Source organism: Grampus griseus (genome assembly GCF_964374135.1).
Source record: "Grampus griseus genome assembly, chromosome: 1".
In the NCBI taxonomy this organism is placed as follows: domain Eukaryota; kingdom Metazoa; phylum Chordata; class Mammalia; order Artiodactyla; family Delphinidae; genus Grampus; species Grampus griseus.
This window is the reverse complement of record NC_139017.1, coordinates 157,860,117-157,867,605: the sequence shown is the minus strand read 5'-3', so window position 1 is coordinate 157,867,605 and position 7,489 is coordinate 157,860,117.

The following is a 7,489-nucleotide window of genomic DNA, read 5'->3' as shown; positions in this document are numbered from 1 at the left end:
CTTCGGGCTAATTCAGCAAGCGCAGTCTGCGGAGCTCTGGGCCGGGGTTTGGAGGTGTGTGGAGGAAAATTCAGAGGTGACTTCGATGCAGCCTCTGCGGGGGGCTCTCAGGAAATGGGGGAGACACATTTAGTTACCTCAGCCCTTGGCGACCTAACTCAAAACAACGTGAGCTGGATGTGGTCTGGAGGAATCCTGAGACAGTCTGGAGGAGGGGGATTGAGTGTGTGTGTGTGTGTGTGTGTGTGTGTGTGTGAGAGAGAGAGAGAGAGAGAGAGAGAGAGAGAGAGAGAGAGAGAGAGAGGCAGAGATTTTCCGGAGGAGGCCTCCCCTGCTCTTACTGCCTCATCTGCTACCAGCCTGCATCTGCGCCCTCATACTTTGGCCTAGATCCCATTGTCTCTCTCTCTTTTTTTAGTTTTTATTGGAGTACAGTTGATTTACAACGTTATGTTAGTTTCTGCTGTACAGCAAAGTGACTCAGTTGTACATACATACATATCCAGTCTTTTTTAGATTCTTTTCCCATATAGGTCATTACAGGGTATTGAGAAGCATTTCTTGTGCTCTACAGTAGGTCTTTATTAGTTATCTATCATCACTTGTCTATGGGTGTAGCTTTAGTAATTCTCCCCCCCCCACCCCCCGTCATTTTGTTTTCCCTCTTTCCAGGATTTTTTCTTTCTTTTTTTTTTAATAAATTTATTTATTTATTTTTGGCTGTGTTGGGTCTTTGTTGCTGTGCATGGGCTTTCTCTAGTTGTGGCGAGCAGGAGCTACTCTTCATTGTGGTGCTCAGCCTTCTCACTGCGGTGGCTTCTCTTGTTGCGGAGCATGGGCTCTAGGTGCATGGGCTTCAGTAGTTGTGGCTCGCGGGCTCTAAAGCACAGGCTCAGTAGTTGTGGCACACGGGGCTCAGTTGCTCCACGGCATGTGGGATCTTCCCGGACCAGGGCTCGAACCCATGTCCCCTGTATTGGCAGGCGGATCCTTAACCACTGTGTCACCAGGGAAGCCTGGTGATTTCAGGATTATTTCTGTCATCATGCATGCTATTATTTCTCGCATCTTAATAGCAAGCAAACAAAAACTAACCCTCTCTTAATCTGTCACTATTTCCCTACGCCCCTTTACAGCAAAACTCCTGAAACAATTCCCTATACTCGCTGTCTCCATTCTTTCTTGACCCCACTTCACTGAGGTTTTTGCCTCCCCACGGTCCTTTGAATCACTTTTGGTAGGGTTCCAAGAGCAATGGCCAGTTTGCAATTCTTTTTTTTTTTTCTTTCTGGCTGCAGTGCCCGGCTTGTGGGGATCTTAGTTCCCCAAGCAGGGATTGAACTCAGGCCCTCGCAGTGAGAACTTGAAGTCTTAACCACTGGACCGCTAGGGAATTCCCTGCAGTTCTTATCTTACGTGAACCATCAGTATCTTATTTAACACAATTGATCACTTTCCTTCTCCTTCACACATTTTCTTCACGTGGCTTCCAGGACATCTTGCTCTTCTGACTTTCCTTCTACCTCACTGGCATCTCCTTCTCAGTGTTCTTTGCTGTTTTCTTTTCACACCCACTTCTTGTCGCTGGAATGTCCTAGGGCTCAGCCCTTGACCCTCTCCTTTTCGATGTCTGTAATCATTCCCCAGATGAGGTATCATGATTTTAAATGCCATCTATACACTGGAAACTCTCAAATTTTCTCTCCAACCCACACAACTTCTCTGAACACCAGGATCATTATCTCTATTTGGTTGTATAATAGACATATTAAACTTAACATGTCCCCAAATTCCTGATGTATCCACCTCAACTTCTTGCAAACTTCCCCAAAGCTGTAAATGGCAACCTTATCCCTCCAGTTGCTCAAACCAAAAACCTGGGAGACAATTCGATTCCGCACTTTTTTCATACTCCAAAGCTAATTCCTTGGCAAATCTAGTTGATGCTACCTTTAAAACAAAACCAGAATCCCATTGCTTCTCACCACCTCCACTGCTACTATGCAGGTCCAAGCCACCATCATCTCTCATGTGGGTAACTGGTATCTCTGCGTTCCCACTCGTGCCTTCGTTAGTGTAATCTTTTTTTTTAAAATTTATTTATTTATCTATTTTTGGCTATGTTAGTTCTCCATTGCTGTGCGTGGGCTTTCTCTAGTTGTGGCGAGCGGGGGCTACTGTTCGTTGTGGTGCGTGGGCTTCTCATTGCGGCGGCTTCTCTTGTTGTGGAGCATGGCCTCTAGGCATGCAGGCTTCAGTAGTTGCAGCACGCGGGCTCAGTAGTTGTGGTGCATGGGCTTAGTTGCTCCATGGCATGTGGGATCTTCCCGGACTGGGGATCGAACCTGTGTCCCCTGCACTGGCAGGCGGATTCTTAACCACTGCGCCACCAGGGAAGCATCCCATTAGTCTAGTCTTAATTCACCCTGAAAGTAATCTTTTAAAAAGCATAAGACAGTGGGAATGTGAAATGGTGCTGCTGTATGCAGTATGGTGATTCCTCAAAAAATTAAACACAGAACTACCATATGACCAGAAATTCCACTTCCAGGTATATACCCAAAAGAATTGAAAGCAGAAACTCAAACAGGTATTTGTACACCCATGTTCATAGCTGCATTGTTCACAATAGCCGAGAAGTGGAAGCAACCCAAGTGTTTGTTGACAGATGAATGGATAAACAAATGTGGTATATACATATGTTGGAATATTATTTAGCCTTAAAAAGGAAGGAAATTCTGACACATGCTACATGTAAGAACCATGAAGACATTATACCAAGTAAAATAAGCCAGTCAAAAAGGACAAATATTGTAATATTCTACTTATATGAGATGCCTAAAATAGTCAAATTCATAGAGACAGATAACAGAACGGTGGTTACCAGGGGTTGGGGGGAGATGGGAATGGGGAGTTATTGTTTAATGGATTCAGAGATTGAGTTTGGGAAGGTGAAAAATTTCTGGAGATAGATGATGGTTATGGCTGCACAGCAATGTGAATGTACTTAATGCCACTGAACTGTACACTTAAAAATAGTTAAAGTGATAAATTTTATGTTGTATGTATTTCACCACGATAAAAAATATATATGTAAATCAGATCACAATCTTCCTCTGCTCAGAATTCTCCAGTGTCTTCTTATTTCACTCAGAGGAAAAGCCACTAAAGCCTCACAGTTTCCTTTAAGACCCTACATAGTTGATCTGACCTTGACCTACAAGGCCTCTCATTCCCTCTGCTCCAGCCATACTGGCCACTTTGGTGTTCCTTGAAAATTCCCAGCACTCTCCTGACTCAGGGCCTTTGAGTTTGCTGTTCCCTCTGCTTAGAATGCTCTTCCCCCAGACATTCATGTGCTTCAAACCTTCACCTCCTTCAAGTCTTGATTCAAATATAATCTTCTTATCCACCCTGACCACATTATTTAAAATTGCTGCTTGTACCCGCAGTATTCCCATTCCTCTCCCCTGCTTAATTTTTTTCTCCACACCATTTATCACCATCTGATGTACTACAGTTTTTACTTTTTAAAAAATTGTCTGCCCCACTATAACTAGAAATATGACCTCTGTGAAGGCAGGGATTTTTATTTATCTTGTTTGCCTGTCTACCCCTAGCACCTAGAACAGTACCTGGAATAGAATATTTGTTGAGCAAGTGAAATAATAAATGTAAGGAGAGTAAGGACAAAGACAAGTCTAATTGGGAGCGAGCTGGAGTGGCTAAAATGAAAAGGGAAAAGAGAAGATGGAGGTGAGGCTGTAAAGGTCATTAACATCTAGATTCCTGAGAACCTTGGATGAAGAACTAAAAATTCAAACTTAATCCATGGGCAGAGGAGAGTCACCAGAGGTTTTTGAATAAGGAAGTGACTTGTGCTGTGAAGGTGATGTGACCTAGTGACCACGCACTAATGGTGCCATTTATTAATCAGATGATCATTTTACACAGTGTACCTTGTGTAATCTTCCCAATAGTCCTATGCGGTAGGAACTATTTCCGATCTCCGTTTGTCATGGAAGAAGCTGAGATTCAGAGAGATTGAGAGATTCAGAGAGATGGAGTGAATGACTTTTTCCAAGGTCACACAGCTGGGAAATGGCAGAACTCTGATTTGAGTCCAAGGCTTTCTGATAAAATCAAGTTTCTGCACATAGCGTATGCCTTAACTTTGTCCAGTCTCATGTCCTGTCTCCCCACCCAGCCACAAGCTGCAGACAGACAAGGACTGCATCCTCTCCTTCTCTCTACTCACTTTGCCTCCTTCCCTCACCTCCAGGCCTAGCACAGTGCTTGCCCATGAGGTCCTCAGTGTGTGTGGACTGAGTAGGACTCTCGTTGGGTCTCTTTGGTCTTCCCCATCTGTTCATCCCTGCACCTTGACCCTTGGCTCCCTTCAATGGCATCAAGCAGATCTGGATTCAAATCCCAGCTCAGCCACTTCCCAGCAATGTGGCCTTGGGCAAGTTAACTTCCCCTGACTTTAGTGTCTTCATCATTAAAATGGGGATACCACTCCTGGTTGTTGTGAGAACTAAGTAAAATAAGTAAAACACAGGGAATTCCCTGGCAGTCCAGTGGTTAGGACTCTATGCTCTCATTGCTGTAGGGCCCGGGTTCAATCCCTGGTCCAGGAACTAAGTTCCCACAAGTCACGTAGTTCTGCCAAAAAAAAAAAAAAGTAAAACACCCAACATATTTTATGGCATAAAGTCCTTAATGTGGTAATTATTATTGTCTTAGCCTTACCCCTGTCCTAGGCACTGGTATAGGATTTATAAGCATCTGTTGAATTAAATGTTATGTTGAAAAATCACTGCATTGGGAGTCAGCAGAGGTAGATTTTAATCCTGGGTTATGGGCATTGGTCATTTTTTCTCTCTTGCACTGTTTTTTCACCATCCGTAGGACCTCCAAGTTCTCTTCTATCTCTAAGGTGAAGTATGAATGCATCATTTTATACCGTCCCTGACCCTCTAACCCTCCTTTGACCCACATCTCCTCTCCTGCATTGTTGGATCCCTCCTGGCCAACAATTCTTTTCCCTGGATCCTTCTAGCTTTGGCTCCCAGGGAACACTAACACCCAGCTGCCACCAGATGGTGCTATGGACTCATTCAAGTGAAGCTGGCGTCTAGCCTCCAGCCGGGCTGATGGGAGCGGTCCTAGAATAACCTTCTGGTTCCCCTAGAGAGGCTGGGCTTCCTCAGTGGAAGGCAGCCAGGCCCGGGATGATCCTAGGAGGTGAAGTTTCCAAAGCCCGCCCTGGTTCTGCAGTGGAAATTCCATCATAGAGTTGGCAGCAGGACAAACTACATAAATTGTGGGACCCAGTGCAAAATGAAAATGCCTAAGTTGCTGGTGGAAGCAGCACAGGAAATATCTAAAAGCCAGCAGAATGGTTCTAGTTCAGCCTTCTAGAGCTGACTGTTAGAACTTTGGGAATTTTATGAGCTGGTTGTTGAACACAGCCATTACAAAAACGTAAATTATAAAAACTTACAATTAAATGAAATAAAAGCAAAAGGTAATAAATACCCCAAACTTATATTTTTATACATTTCACTATCATCTATGCTTTTGAAATAACTTGCATTTTTTGTATCTATATGTAAGAAATACTATATAATGGTGTGTTACTCTAATCTCTTCCCAACTCTGCATTAGATAATGTCACATTGGTAGTTCAAAATCAATGAAGGTGGGAGTGTTTACATCATCAAATCTACAAACGCGACAAATCATGTCCCCCGCCCCCAAGCCAGTTGTTAAACTTTTCTCAGTACACCCCTGGTCCTCGTTGTACTCCTAACACGCTGTGTTGTATTATCTTGGGCAGAGCCCTGTTCCTTCCAGCCTCTGATAAGTCTATGCATCACTTTATAATTTACAAAAGGGGGGGCATCCTTTCTGTGAGGGGTACTGTTGTCTCATGTAACTCTTACAGCAATTCAGGAGGTAGATTATTGTGGTCCAAAGAGCAAAGGATATTTCTGCAGAAGAGCTGATGACTTTGGCTCCCAGGGTGGCTGTCACCAAGGCTCCCTGAAGGTGGCGCTGTGGACTGACTTCAGGGAAGATTTTTTTTTTTTTTTTTTTTTGCTTTACACGGGCTTCTCACTGCTGCGGCCCCTCCCGTTGCGGAGCACAGGCTCCGGACGCGCAGGCTCAGCGGCCACGGCTCACGGGCCCAGCCGCTCCGTGGCATGTGGGATCTTCCCGGACCGGGGCACGAACCCGTGTCCCTTGCATCGGCAGGCGGACTCTCAACCACTGCGCCACCAGGGAAGCCCCCACATCACCTTTCTGTGCCTCTTTTTTTGCGTTGGAAAATGAGAACAGCACAACAACAATAATAGTAATATATTTCCAGCTGCTTCCAAGCATTGTGCTTGGAACGTGTGCATCATAAGCTTGCTCCATGGCTGTATCTGAGAGCGGGTAGAGGAAAGAGCTAGCCCGCTCTGCTTCTGTAGGACCTAGCAGTGGGAGGTGAGAACTAGCATTTCCTTCCTACTGTGACAACAGACAGTGAGGGTTTTTCCCAAAAGGGAGACTGCGGTTGGATGCTGAAGGAGTACAGGGAATGTCAGCCCAAAATATGTTGCCTTGGTATATTGATTATTTTGCACTGAAGGCACTTGAAAAACAGCAAATTCAGGGAGAGGCTTTCTCTGAACCTCCCTCATCTGTCTGGGGACAAATCCTCCAAAAGGAACTCAGTTATCATAAATCCCCTCCCCTGGAGTTTCATTAACCAGGGAAGATAAACTTTTATCATAGGGAGGCTAGAAGTTGACCCCACACTCAGACAAACTGTCATAAACTGTCATATCTACCATATATTCTTCTAAGGGCCCATTCATCTTTCCCCAAAAAAATCATTTACTCTCTCCCCTAAGTGCCTTACTTCTTCCCTCCCTTTTTCCTATTAAGGCAGTGTATAATCTTTCAAATCTCACCCCTTTTTTTGGTATTTACTTTTTTTTTCCTGCGATGTCCTATGCACATGATATTAAAAAGGAATAAATTTGTATACGTTTTCTCCTGTTAATCTGCCTGTTACCAGTTTATTTCATAGGCCCAGCTATGGAAACTGGGAAGTAGAGGGAAAGTCTTTCCTTCCCTGCAATGTGGATGGCCCAAACATTAACTATGTACCCCATTTGCTGCCAAACATATATACCCTGTGTCCCAAACTTAGACTTGCTTCCCAATGAGTAGAAAGCGGATATCACTCCTGTAATTAAAAATACCCTTAACCCCCCAGGAAAGGCACCCCAATGCCTTGATGTTCCCCCTGTAGCTTTCTCTGAATCCCTTCTCAAAAAGCTGTAATCTATGACTGAATGGTGAAGATAGTCTCCATATACAACCACAAAGAGACAATAGTAGGGAAAGGAGAGAAGAAAGAGAAGAAAATGTATTTAAAATATGTTAAATATATACACGGAAGGAAGTTCAAGTAGAGGCTGTAATCTTCACC